This window comes from Cupressus sempervirens, chromosome 2 (genome assembly GCF_028749045.1).
Source record: "Cupressus sempervirens isolate cs-2001-9-10 chromosome 2, ASM2874904v1, whole genome shotgun sequence".
Taxonomy (NCBI): domain Eukaryota; kingdom Viridiplantae; phylum Streptophyta; class Pinopsida; order Cupressales; family Cupressaceae; genus Cupressus; species Cupressus sempervirens.
In genome coordinates this window covers 176,395,111-176,409,313 of record NC_143119.1, presented here as the reverse complement: position 1 = coordinate 176,409,313, position 14,203 = coordinate 176,395,111, and positions in this window count along the sequence as shown.

The following is a 14,203-nucleotide window of genomic DNA, read 5'->3' as shown; positions in this document are numbered from 1 at the left end:
ATCAAAGCAAACACTTCAGTCCCATCAAGGTGATTGGAAAGTAACTCGAGTATAACTGATCAAGGACTCAAAAATGGTTAAGTAAAATAGGTCATAAAATCACCTTAGTGTACACAAGATCATTGGAAAGCAATAACAAATAGTATATACAAACATATCATAGAGTATATAACCACATTAATGTGGTTGGGTTTAAAAGATCAAGATCAAACATCATAATATCACAAATGCAAAACTCCCAAGCCTCTGGTAACAACCTAAGACTAGTCAAAACTAGGTCAACTACGAAACCACAAAACACAGATAACAAACAAAATAGTACAGTTTCATAGTTTGGATTTGATTTGAAAATACACAATAGGGTTAAAAGAAAAGTTTCAATTTGTGTTTCAATGTATGTTTCAAGTGTATAAGCTCCTCACTTTTGCACTACAAGTTATCCTATTCATTTATTGAATTACCCTCCAACCCCCCCCACCCCCCCCCATTATATTTTAAATCAATTTGATAAAATAATTAGGGGAATATAATTATATGTTTTTGTCTAAATTATTAAAATAATTGCATTGATTTACAATTTTATTAAGGTCAAAATTCAACAACCTTATCCATTAACTTTCATTATTAACTAAATTAATTAAATTATATTAAATTAAATTAAATCATATTATGTTAAATTAATTAATAATTAATACATATAAATAACTATATTTTAATTAATTATTATTAATAATAAAAACATTTATTAATTTATATCATTTAATAATTAAAAAAACTATTTTAAAAATTATTAATAATTAAATTCTGTTACAAATCAAATCATAACATAATTAAAAAAAATTAAAAATTTAACAAAATTGCATGCATTTATAAAGGCCCACATGGCCTAGCCTACGACAATAGGTCTTACTATTGCCACCGGCAGTAGTAATGCCTACTGCTACAACCTTTTAAAAGGATTGTGAGTGGTATGGGAATTGTGCGTGTGGTGGCCTTGCCTTCCCCCATTATTATTTTTTAAATTAATTTCATTTTTTTTTAAATTTCTTAAATTTTACAAAACCAATTCCCACTATATATATATATATATATATATATATATATATATATATATATATATATATATATATATATATATATATATATAGTAACATTTGCAAACTTAGTTTGATAGGAGAATTACTATTAACCATTTGAATTTCTTATTTTAGAATTTTCTTTTCTTTCAAACCCTATCCATATTTAATTACTCAATCTAATTTGTGAATCTATTAGATGAGAATTCTAAGATGTTTCAATCCCTGTGTTTAGAAGATTTAAAATACATAATAGAAATTCAGTACATTGAAAAATTCAACACAGATAATCATTCAAATAATCATTTCACAGACACAAAGAAGATAGGAAAGGAAATTGCATAATTAAATTGTGTGAATAATAACAAGTGTCTACTTGGACACTGATGCTAATCGCTATGCCCAAGAAGATTGAATAGAAGTTCCTCCTCTCAAAACCTTCTCCTTCCCAAAAATTCCTTCCTCTTCAAAAATTTCACTCTCCAAATTTGCTTTCCCCAAAAATGATGCCTCCAATTGTGATAAAGAGTTTTCTCCTTAAATTGGGACACTAATTGTGTGTTCACCCAAGAGAACTCCGTGCTCACCAGACATCAACTCCTATTAACTTTTATTTATCTTTACTTTATCTCTTCCCATCACGTTTATTGAATTATTAGATAACTTTATTTAATTTCCACTTGACTTCTCCTTTAATTAATTAATTTAATTTCAATCTCATCTACACTTTATGCAATTAAAATATCTTTATTAATTTAACTTGTTTTATCATTTTAATTAATTTCTTATATTTTAATCTCATGCATACATCATGCAATCTTGAAACTTTTAATAAATTAATATGTTTTCACTTTTAAATTTATTTTTGAAACTTAATTAATAAAATATTTATTAACTTAAATAATAATATCATTTAGCATTTATTTAAAAATGAAAATAGATATATATATTTTTTAAATTAAATAAATATTATCATGTTGTAAATTTATTCTTATAATTTTTATTTTCAAATTTAATTCCTTTTATTTAATTAATTTCCCAATTAATTAAATATAATTAAATATTATAATATCATAATAATTTTTCATTAAATTAAATCATTAATTTAATCTTTTAATTAGACTTAATAAATAGAAAATTCACCAAAGACTCATAAAACAAAATACGAAAACTCATCATAGAAAACCACATACAAAATAAAACTAAAGGGTTATAATCATGAATTAACATCATTTGATGCATTCAAAGGGTACTTAACTCAGAAAGTTGTCATAATTATCTAGGAAAATGGCTTAAAGGTTTAGGATTTGGACTTAAGAATTTATCTCCCCTCTCTTACCCTTGAGATAATGTGATTGGGTATGCTCATCCTAGCAATTTAGGGATGTCAATACCCAATATTTGCAACCTACATAAAATCCACACATGTACAAACCTAATGTTCAAAGCAAAATAGGAAATGGCAGGAAGTGGTGCATCATGTAGATCTTGACTAGCAGGTGACTATGACTCCCTTCCTCAACCACATCAGAAACACCATACATAAAGAAAACATACACGCACACCATACACATACTAGCAGGTGACTACGAATTCCTTCCTTAACCACATTAGAAACACCATACATAAAGAAAACATACATGCACACCATACACATGCAGTACGGGGTAAGTATCCATAAGAAGACACATAATAATAATCCATCTAACTAATCATCATCAATTACTGACATCACTGAATAATCATCATGCATACATGAAATATAGAGTACCAAGTAATCTCATCATATAATCAACTAAATGTAAAACAATATCTGATAATCTTAAAACAACACTACTAATAATCAAACATAAAACTAGCATTAAAGAGTTTGGCAATGATACCAAAAATGTAAACTAGGAATAGGCACTATAATTCCTAAGTCTGATTATGACACAATGACATTAGATCAAATAAGCTTTTTGCAACAAGCTTTAGAGAAGAAAAAGCATAAGAAATGCTTATGAGAGAATATAGGCAGAAGCAAGCTCTTCAAGACATAAAAGATGTCTTTCTAGATTACTAGAGAAACTATCAGACATAGTGGAAAAGGTCAACAATGAAGACATTGATTCTAGTGTTGAACATTTTGAATGGTCTGAAAAGAAATTCAACAGCAAGGTCAATGAGAAGATATCTGGTGAGATAGCACTAAATCAAGTTGCATTGACAATGAAGGTTGAGGATGTGAAGAAGGTACTTGAGAATATATTCTCATTGTACACCAAATTATGTGACCCTAAACTCTTCACCCAAGAGACTAGACATCATATTCTGAGCCTATCTAGAGAAATCTAAATATATCAGGTACAAGATTACCTCTAAACCCAGCTCAAAGTGAGAAGCATTTTAATAAATTGCTTCAGTCCCAAAGTCAATTAGCTATATTAATAGCAAAAGAGGCTAGTATAAGAGCCAAAATGACATTTATCTAGGTATCTCTCACCCCTCATATGGAGATATTGCACAAGGAGCTAGGATATGCAAAAACTTTACTAAAGAAAGACCCCAATCTTTCTACTCTAGATGGCTTAGTACACCTTTCTAAGCTTGCCATCCAACTCACGTCACTAGATGTTGCATGTAACAACTAGGATGCAGCTCTTAAAATTATAATGGAGGTTCATAAATCATTTTTGGACAAACACACTATGCATGTATAGCCCATTTGACATAAGTGTCAAAAAGGGAGAGAATATCCTATGGGAGAGACAGATAGAAAGGCGGAGATAGTAGGAGATAGATAAAAAAGAGAGAGATATCAAGAAATAGATAAAAAGGGGGAGACAAAAAAAAGGATGAGAATATCCTATTAGGAATAATAAAGAAAGTAGAATAGATTGAGAAATACAATGCAGAGATAGAAACGGAGCAAAACAAAGCATGAAAGAGTATAACTTCATTGAAGTCAAAGAGTATAAGTGCATTGAAGTCAAAGAGTATTAGTCAGTAGAGATAAAGATACTCAAAATGGAAAATAGATTTTGGATACAAAAAAAACATATTAACTCAAGGGGAGTTATAAATTTTGAGGTTTATAGGTCATTGCATAATTTTGAAATTTTGAAGTTTTGTACTTAAGTCAAGTCGTGGATATGTTATACTCAAGAAGATTAGATTGATTATGTATACTCAAGTCTTTTTGACACTCATGTCAAAGGGGGAGATTGTTGATCTTAGATTGGTTTTGAAAAGTGAGTTTCAACACAGTTAAGACATTGAATTAGTTCATACCAAACTAGTAATGCATGCCGACTAGAACCTATAAATATTAGACCATGTCAAGTCACTCATGTTCTAAGCCACTCAAGTGCTAAGAAAATAGATAATGTTGAGTGATTCAAGTGCCAAGTAAATAGTAGATGGTGAGCATTTCAAGTGTTGAGTAAGAAAAATGGATGTCGAGCATTAGAGACTTCTTATGTTGAGTGACATAACTTGGGCATATTTGTTTGTAATGGCACAAACAACTATGTAAACCATTTTTTAGCCAACCTAAGGATAGATTTCAAGCTTTTCTAGATAAGGAGAAATCTATATGAGAATTCTCTATGCAATTACATGCAGCAAATCAAAAAATGGGAAGGTTTAAGTGGCAAAATAGATGAATCTCAATAGTACATTCATACCTAACCCTAAGCCAACTAATTCTTCTTAAGGATGATGAAGCCCTAAATTTTTAATGTTGTTGAGAGCATTGCAAAGGGTGAATGATCGAATTGGAGGAGCGAACAAGACACTTTGTAGAGAATTCAAGGTGACTTAGTAGTAAGACTGAATTGTAAAATCATTTAAGTGAAGAATAGATGATAGAAGATACAACATTGATACATCAAATTTTGAAGGATAAATCAAAGATTGGATAGAGGTGATCTATTATCAAGCAAGCATGTGCCAACCACAAGATCTATGCTAAGACATTTTGACAAGTGATTTCAGTTAAATATCTTAACAAAGTAGTCCTGACAGGATGTATGAAATCCTTTAACAAGGTGCTTACTTAGTTATAAGTTGAAGTCCTCTAACAAGGAACACTTCTAATAGGGTGTTGAAATCCTTTAAGAAGGTGGAACTTAATAGTTTTTGTAAGTCTTTAATGAGATAGGCCTTTCATAGGGAAAATCATGATTCATGGCCAAACCATTGTAACCTTAATTGGATACACTTTATTGCTATAGTAGTGAAGATTTGTGGGTGTTATCCCCACCCCAATTTTACCTTCTCATTTGGACAGTTTATGGGTAATCATATCTGGTGTTAAGTGTGTGTGTTTGATTACATGTTTACATGATTGATACATATGTTGTATATGTTATTTCAGTATATTAATGCATGTAATGGATGAATGATGAAATTTTTATGCGTTTAAGTTTAAAATCCTAATTCATGCCACACCCCCCCCCCCCACCAAAAGTTTACTCCTTTCCCACTTGTAATTCCAGCAATGTGCTACTTGTTTGAATGGTTTTGATAATGTTTTCATAATATTCCTTACAATCTCATCTTCCTCTTTAGATCTTTCACAAGACTCAATTCTTGCTACAATCTTAGATATTCTACCAATATAGCTTCTCATATATTCATCTTCCATCATTTTAGTATCTTGAAAGAAACATATCCAATTCTATAGTTGTACTCTTTTAGCATGCTTATCTCCTTCAAAATTATTTTCTAAAGCCTTCCAAATTTTATGATATGTTATTAAAGATCTTATGTAATTATGTTCATTTTTAGGAAGATCTATCAGTAATGTTTCTTTGGCTTGCATATTATACATAAACAGACCTCTTTCTACTTCACTACATTCCTCAACCTTGTTTTCTTCTAAAATCTCTTTATCATTCCTTGTCAAAAGCCAATATCCTAGACACATACATATAAAATGATTCTTCATATTTTCCTTCTATATATCATATTTAACTTCATTAAACTTTGGACTTTATTTTATAAAGTGACCCACCATTGATCTCCCAAAGTTGTTAAGCTTTCTCTTCAAGAACTTGAGGCTCTAATACCAATTGTTAGAAAGTAAAGTCTACCAATATAACTAAGAGGTGGGAGAGTGAATCAATTATCCAACTATTGTGATAATTATCAACCGTATTTTTCTTTAACCATGTGAGCAATATAATCAACAACCATAACAAGATACTCATACACAATAACACTAGATATGTTAACTAGGGAAACCCTTGATCAAAGTGAAAATCCTAGTGAGGATGGTACCCACAAAATGATGTACTAATATAAATGTTCCTTGTTAGATAATGGACTCTATTAGGAGCCAATGAAATAAATTCAATACATATTAGTCTATGTTAGGAAACTTTAAATCCCTACTAGTAGATTCCAACCCTATTAGGAGTTGTAGAAGGTAGATGGACACATTGTCCAAAAAAATTTAGGGACAAGGCCATGAAACTCACTATGTAACTAATCTCTTTATTATTCGTTGTAGAATAATAGAAATTAATGAACTTTGCTTGTCCCTCCTCTGTCATATCAACTAGACTTATTCTCTTTTGATCTTGATACTAGATCACCAACTTTGCATCCAATAATCCCTTGGATCACTTACACACATTTACCAAATATTTTGATCATGTTCACACACTTCTTACTTCAGTCACAACACATTCAAACTTTACCAAAAATGAACTACCCTTCCTTTATACCATGTCCTTAAAATAATTCCTTGATTCAATCTTGAGGCTTTCCCAATTAATTATAATAGGACCATATTACGATAATTAATTATATTACAATTACACAATGATGTCAACTTACAGCATTTACAACTTCTCGCATGTACAACCTCAAATTTTGCACACTCACTGACATCATCATCAGGTTCTTTATTGCTATCTAACCTCACATATCATGATTCTATCTCTATTAGGAGATATAATCCAAAAAAAAAAAATTTCTTCTCACAAACTCTGTCTATATACTACCCTCTTTAAATCAAGCATATCTCTTGCATATCTTTGCCTTTCTTGATGTGCACTTCACCATGTAATCAGGACATAGTGTAGAATACATCCTTAACCATTCTTGACTTGATCACCAAAAATTTGTCCTTATGACCTTATTCTCTATTTGCTTCTCTATCATTCTTCACAAAAACTATACTATGTTGACAACAATGAAAAACATTGTCATGAATGTAACATGTCAATCATGCTAATAATCTCCCATGTACTCTAGAAATTCTTAGGATAATCCTCCAAAGGAATATCATCAACATTCATACTAACATAAGTGAGTGCAACAATTACTACACTACTTTATGAAGAAGTTGATACAAAGGTCAAGCCCTTTGTAAAATATGAAGAAGCAAAAGTTAGAATAACTTTAGATATTAAAATTGCTTCTATTGATAAAAAGAGAAAGAAAATGATTCAATACCAAGAAGGAGAAATGGGCACACACAGATGAAAGTTAAAGAACTTTTAATGCTAACATAAGGTCTTGGAGAGGATCAAGACATTGATAGTTATGTGAAGGAAAAGGAAGAAAGTGTAGAGAAATAGGGCAAAGCCCTAGCACTTATCACCCCACCAATAAAGAAGGCCAAAATAGTAAAATCATTGAGCCTAAGGAAATTAATGAAGAAAATAAGGTAATATCTAAGCTCATCTCTCCTCTTGCACCACCGAGACCAATAACCAAGGCAGTGATAGGAGTCAGTGTCAAGTCATAGAAAATGAAAGTGTTGTAAAGGTTACCAAACCTGGTAAAGGATCAAGTGGCACAAGTGCAATCAAGAGAAAAATGCCAGCCACTAAAGGTTGACTAAAGAGAAGAAATTTGAAGAAACAAAAATATGTTGAAGAGGAAGATGTTGAGAGAACTTAATCCAATGAACCTAGTCACCACTGATTCATTGTGCATACAAAGCCTAAAACTATTGATGAGGTGTTTGACAATATTAGAAACTTTGTAGGACTATCAAACTTTAGATTCTTAAAGTATGTTACACTGAGTTCCATAGACAAGTCTATAGTAGAGGAAATCATATTACACATGATGGCTAAGTTCAAATTGACTCCTTCAAAGATAGGAAGCAATATTCCTAGTGATTTGTATAGTATAATTGATAGTAAGTGGCAACAAGAAACTATAATTGAAAATCAAATAAGAGAACAAACATTAGCCAAAATCACACCTGAGCTAAAAAATAAGCAAAAGAAAACATTTTTTGAGAAGTAGAGGAATATATTTTTTCCTAAATATAGAACATTCATAAGTTTATAAAATAAAGTTTAGACTATGGTATAGAAAAATGAATTATTGTGGAAAAGAATTTTGGGACTAACAACAGGAGGAGATAAACAAGAGAAGGAAGAGGACACTATAATAATTAAAGATGATGAATAGGTCCCCATTATCTCCTAGTTAGTGCAAGTGGTTGAAAAATTCATCGATGGGGATGTTGAAGCAAATGAAAAGCTAATGGCCTAGTCTAATAAAAAGTATTGGAGAAAGTTTCTACTATGATTGCAGTAAGAAAAGTTGAATTGTTAGAAATTGTACAAAATTTGGAGTAACTTATGAAGAAAATACAAGATTTATACAATATTGTTTGTGACATGCCCATTTAACAAATAAGTTTCAAGAAAACATTCAACAGATTTAGGCTGATATTAAATTATCAAGAAACTCTATCTCTCAGTTAGCTAGAACAAGCTCAATGCACTAAAATAGATTATTGTTTTCAAAAGGGAGGTTGGTTGAGCTACATACAATGGATAGAAGAATGTGAGCCAAATTTATCTGCTTATGATCAATTATGATACCTCACTTGGAGGTTATGCAACAAGAGTTGGCTTTAGCAAAGGATCTAGTTCAAAGAGATCATAATATTTCTATTGTTGATAGCTTAATTAATTTAGCTACAAATTTGGAGATAAAAATTCATTTTTTGGAATCAATAAGAGTCACATGAGATTATTCTCTTTCCATGATCATTCAAAGTAATAAACCATTCATTGATAAATATGGTTTGATTCCATCCACTTAGTCCTAGTAGTAGACATAAGTGACAAAATCAAGGGGGGTAGATAAAGTATAAATGAAGAAACATAAAGAGGGATATATAAGATTGTAGAATGGACAAACATGATTAATCAGAGATACATAGCTTAGAATAGAAGAAGTTAGACAAGGTATTACAAGAAACACTCCAACTATATGAGTCATGTAACATATGTATTGTATATTGTGTTTAAAAAAAATATTAAAAAAAAATTGAAGTTCTATAAGAACTAAGTCATACGCATCGAGGGAGTACTATTATTTTTATATTGTAAAGATGTAATCATGACAAACCATTTTTTCCACTAATGTCAAAAGGGGAGATTTTTGGTATCTCTATGTTTTGTTTCCTATTAGTATGAAATACTTTGTCATATATATGGAATATTTAGTCAATCATCACTATGACCGAGTTACTCTATATAGGCTGAGTTATGTCTTTGTAAAGACTTTTAAATAATCGTATGTATGTCAAGCTTTATGGAGATGAGAAATTATTTCATCACTAAATATTTCCATATAAGCTGAGTTTAATAAATGTTGAGAAAACAAAAGCATATAGATTTCAAGTCATACAAAAGGAGTTGAGTTAGTTAAGGTCAAGTAACAATAAGAAGAATAGTTATGACCAAGCATCATAGACAATATGTGTCGAGTAACACATAGTGAGCAAGAATGTTTGAAATGGTACAAATTTTCAGGTAAACCATTTTGAGCTAACATGTAAACAACACTTAATGATCATAGAATTTGTTACAATGGTTGTTACACATTTTAATGTGGATCATTGATCCCTATGAAGGAATGACAACCAATTAGATAAAGAGAAAAAAGGGAAACATCTAGATCATTAATCTTATTCTAGAAGACTCTATGGATCTCTTTAAAAGGGTAGATCCAGACCCTATTTTCCATAGTGTAGTAAGAGAAATGAAGTGAAGTATTATGTGAAGGATGTAACGTATTTGTGGCTACAAGAAAAACTTTTGAAGTAATAGAGTTTAGTGACCTAGTGAAGCAATGAAGGATAGATTAAAGATATATAAAATAGAAGATCATATGAAAGATTGTAAGGAGGAGATTCATAATCAACATTGAAAGTATAGACCTAAGGATTAGGTACTAAATCAGATTGAATTAGGGTAAATCTCTTAACATACTGGTCCTAACATGCCTTTCTAAATCTCTTAATAGAGTTTGTACCTCATTGTAAGTGTTAAATCCTTTAATCAAGGTATACCTAACAGTCTTTCTAAAAATCTTAACAAGGCATACCCCTCATAGGGTAGATCATTAGAAGTGATCAAATTTGAAGTCCTAATAGGCTAATTTTGTTACTGCAACAATGAAGATTTGTGGGTGTCATTCCCACCCCAATTTTACATTCACCTTGAAGGATTTATTGGTCACAAAAATATTTTGTGTTATGCATTTACATTTCATGGATGTGATACATAGTTAGATTAATTTCAGCATTTGATATTTCAATTTATGTTATACATAATCTAGATATGAGATTGTTAATATAGTGAGTATAGTCAAGTTGTTTTGAAAGAAAAACATTTTATAGATCCTGATTTGCCCCCTCCTCCTCCCCACCCCCACTCTTAGTTTCCCAATACACTTCCAATAGGAGTATCCTAGCATTGTTGGAGCATTTTTGAGATTGCTAGTATGATCATAAGTTGTATTCATGAGAGTATTTGTTATTTATGTCAACCTAATAAAGATTAATAGAGTAGTAGATAGTGTTTGAGATCACATGGTTCAAGGATTGAAGATGAGATCAAGTGTAGTTGAGGATATTATACTCTATAAAATTTCCTAATATCGTAGTTAAGAGCGCATGAAAAAAGTCAAAGATAAGTGATAATTATTTGAGATTTACATAACATAGTATAAAAATAGAGTTCTAAAGAAGTGGTTCTTGGTAATTGGATTATATATCATAAAAAAAATACAATTTGATTGAGTGAAATTAGATAGAGGCACAAGGCATCATGTTGATATATGGTTAACGATGTGAAATCTAAGGTTGCATATGTGAATCTTTATAAACATCATGAGTAAACAATTTTATGTGATTGTTAAAATATGTAGTATATCATGTATTATTTTCTCTTATAAAGGTCCTATTGTAATTGTAAATTGAGAAATCCTCAAGGCAAACTCAATAGATTAATTTAAGCATTTGGTATAAAGGAAAGATATTTTCCTTTTGATTAAGTGACAAGAGTAATGAGTATAATGGCATGTGAGTTAGATATATGAGAAGTGATAGTATTGTTAGAATGTTTAATAATAATAACTAAGAGGGGGGGCGAATCACTTATCCAACATCTAGATGTACCAATTGAACAAGCAAACACTAATAACTTCAAATCTTAACATTCATTAGCTTAGCTTCTATAATCAACTTTCCATAAACATAAACTAATAGTAAATTGTCCTAAATATAAAAAAACTTTCAAAATGTAAGCATTAATCAGTAAATCACCACATAAAATATTCACACAAGTTTGACACTAGGATTTCATGTGGAAACCCAATTTGGAAGAAATTGCCAGTAACATGTCACCAATTTTTCACTCTTCTAAAGTGAGCTCTATTAGGAGACAACCCTACTAAAGGTTACAAAACATACTATTAAATGTGACCTTGTTAAAGGATTTAATCATCCTATTAGGAGTGTCCTTGTTAGAGGAATGTAGAACATTCCATTAGATTGCCACCTTGATTAAAGGATTTACATATGATTGTTAGGTCAACCTTAATTAATGGATTTCAAATACTAATACAATGGTTAGAAAGTAATAGTAGGTTTTGATCTATCAAGTACAACTCACTTTGGAAATTTAGATCTTCGTTTGAATCACATGTTGATCCATTAATAAGCCTTCATTGTCATCTCAGTCTATGATTTTCTTGGTCACCCTTCAAGCAATCACACTTCTCCTCTTCTCAACTCTTCTCGTCCTTCTTAAGTTTTCTAGTTAGTAGCATCAACCCTTCTCTAACCTTCAATAACCTTCCTTAAAATTATCCCTTCTACCTCTTTAAATAGGTAATTATGATTTTTTGTGGCTTAAACACTCCTATAGGTCTTAGGGTTATGATCAGATTCAACACATACAATGTATCTATCCACCTCTTTTTTGTCCTTTACTTTTCTAGAATTTTCTTTATGAATCCTTACATAGAAATGTGAAAACACTATTTCTCTTGATTTAAATGTTCTAGGTCAACCATCCTTATCTTCAACATGCTTTCCATATCCCAAGAAAAAAACTCTTAGAAATCACAATTTGTCCTAAATTATCAAAATGTTATTCAAGAGAACAAATTTCCACAATCCATTATATTGTACTAGTATGTTTCTGGATTCGATTGTGTTAAGATTTTTACCATCAACGTTTCGAATCACACTACGTGATCCATCATCAGGATGAAGAGCAAGAGAAGCACAAAAGTATATTGCAGATAATGGATGACTCAAGAAAGATATAAAGGGAATAGGCCAAGAAAGATAGCACACACTCCGAGGTTGAAGAAAGAAAATAAATAAAATATAAATATAGATAAAAGAAACATTAAAAAAGGGGGGGGGGAAGGACCGAAGGACAAGGGGGTCAATAAGGGAAGACTCCCGAGGACAGATTAGAAGATAAATAAAGGCGACAAAAGAATAAAGGGAAGAATGGTGAGAAAAGACACGGGAAGAAATAAGAATATAGAGGAACCCCCAAATATGAGATGACTAAGAGCGTGCCCCAAAATTAGGACTCAATATGACGGGAATAAAAAGAAGAGAACAATCAGAATAACATAAGCAAGAGACAAGCAATGGTCGAGGAAGAAATACGCTCTAGCTGATAACTATGCGACAAAATGTATAGAAGAGAGGCCAAACCAATAGGAGTGTGTAAGATTTATTGTGCCAATGTGTGTGTTTGAATATTGAAAGGGTCGAATATATATATATATATATATATATATATATATAACTATGAGTGTGTGCGAAAGAGTATGTGAATATATATACATATACGAGAATCAATATAAAGCAAAAAATATAAATAAACCAACTAAAAAATATAAATGAGGAATAAATATGTGCGGGAGTGGATATATATATATATATATATATATATATATATATATATATATATATATATATATATATATATATATATATATATATATATATATATATATATATATATATATATATATATATATATATATATATATATATATATATATATATATATATATATGGTATCTACGAAAGTAAAAGAATAAACTAAATAAATTAGGTAAGAAATAGGAAATAAATGTGCAAGCGTGGATATATATAAGACTGCAAATATGCAAGTGAACGCCACTATAGACAAGAAAACCCAAGCTGAAAAAAGGACCACCACAAAGGGACAAGGATGAGGAAAAGAGACCAGGAGGACATGAAAAGAAAGAAACAAGCCAGAAGGGAACACAAACAAAAGAGACCAAGACCCCAGGAGAACACCCCTGCCCCAAGCCCACCAAAAGGTGGTGTACGAGAAGTGTACCCCTAGGATCTAAGGCTGTTGCTCAGCGCCCATTAGGACCAGGACGCCTAAAAAGACTACCCCACATGGTCAAAGAGAGCCAAGCTAAAAGCAAGAACCAACGAGAAAAGAAGAGACCTAAAGGGAACAACCACCAACAACAAGGCAGACGGAGAGGAGAAACCCAATTGGAGCACAAGGCGAGAAGAACAAAGAGGGAGTGGGAGACCACCTAGGGAGAAGGGGGGGGGGGGGGGGGGGGGGTTGAGAAAGAGGAAGGTCAACCCGCGCGAAGATAGTCTCTGTCCCTTGCAGCCAGCATTGGCTGCCAATAGGGGTTAAGGTTCCAACCATCGTCACGATTAAGGTTAATGGGGTGTTTGTGGATCTCGACTGCTTCTTTGAGTTTTCTTTTAAAGAAGTTATCTTCCTTGGCAAGCACCTGAGTGTCTTCCAAGAAAATGTGATGCTTGGTCATGAAGGAGTGCTTGGCTAAGGCTAATT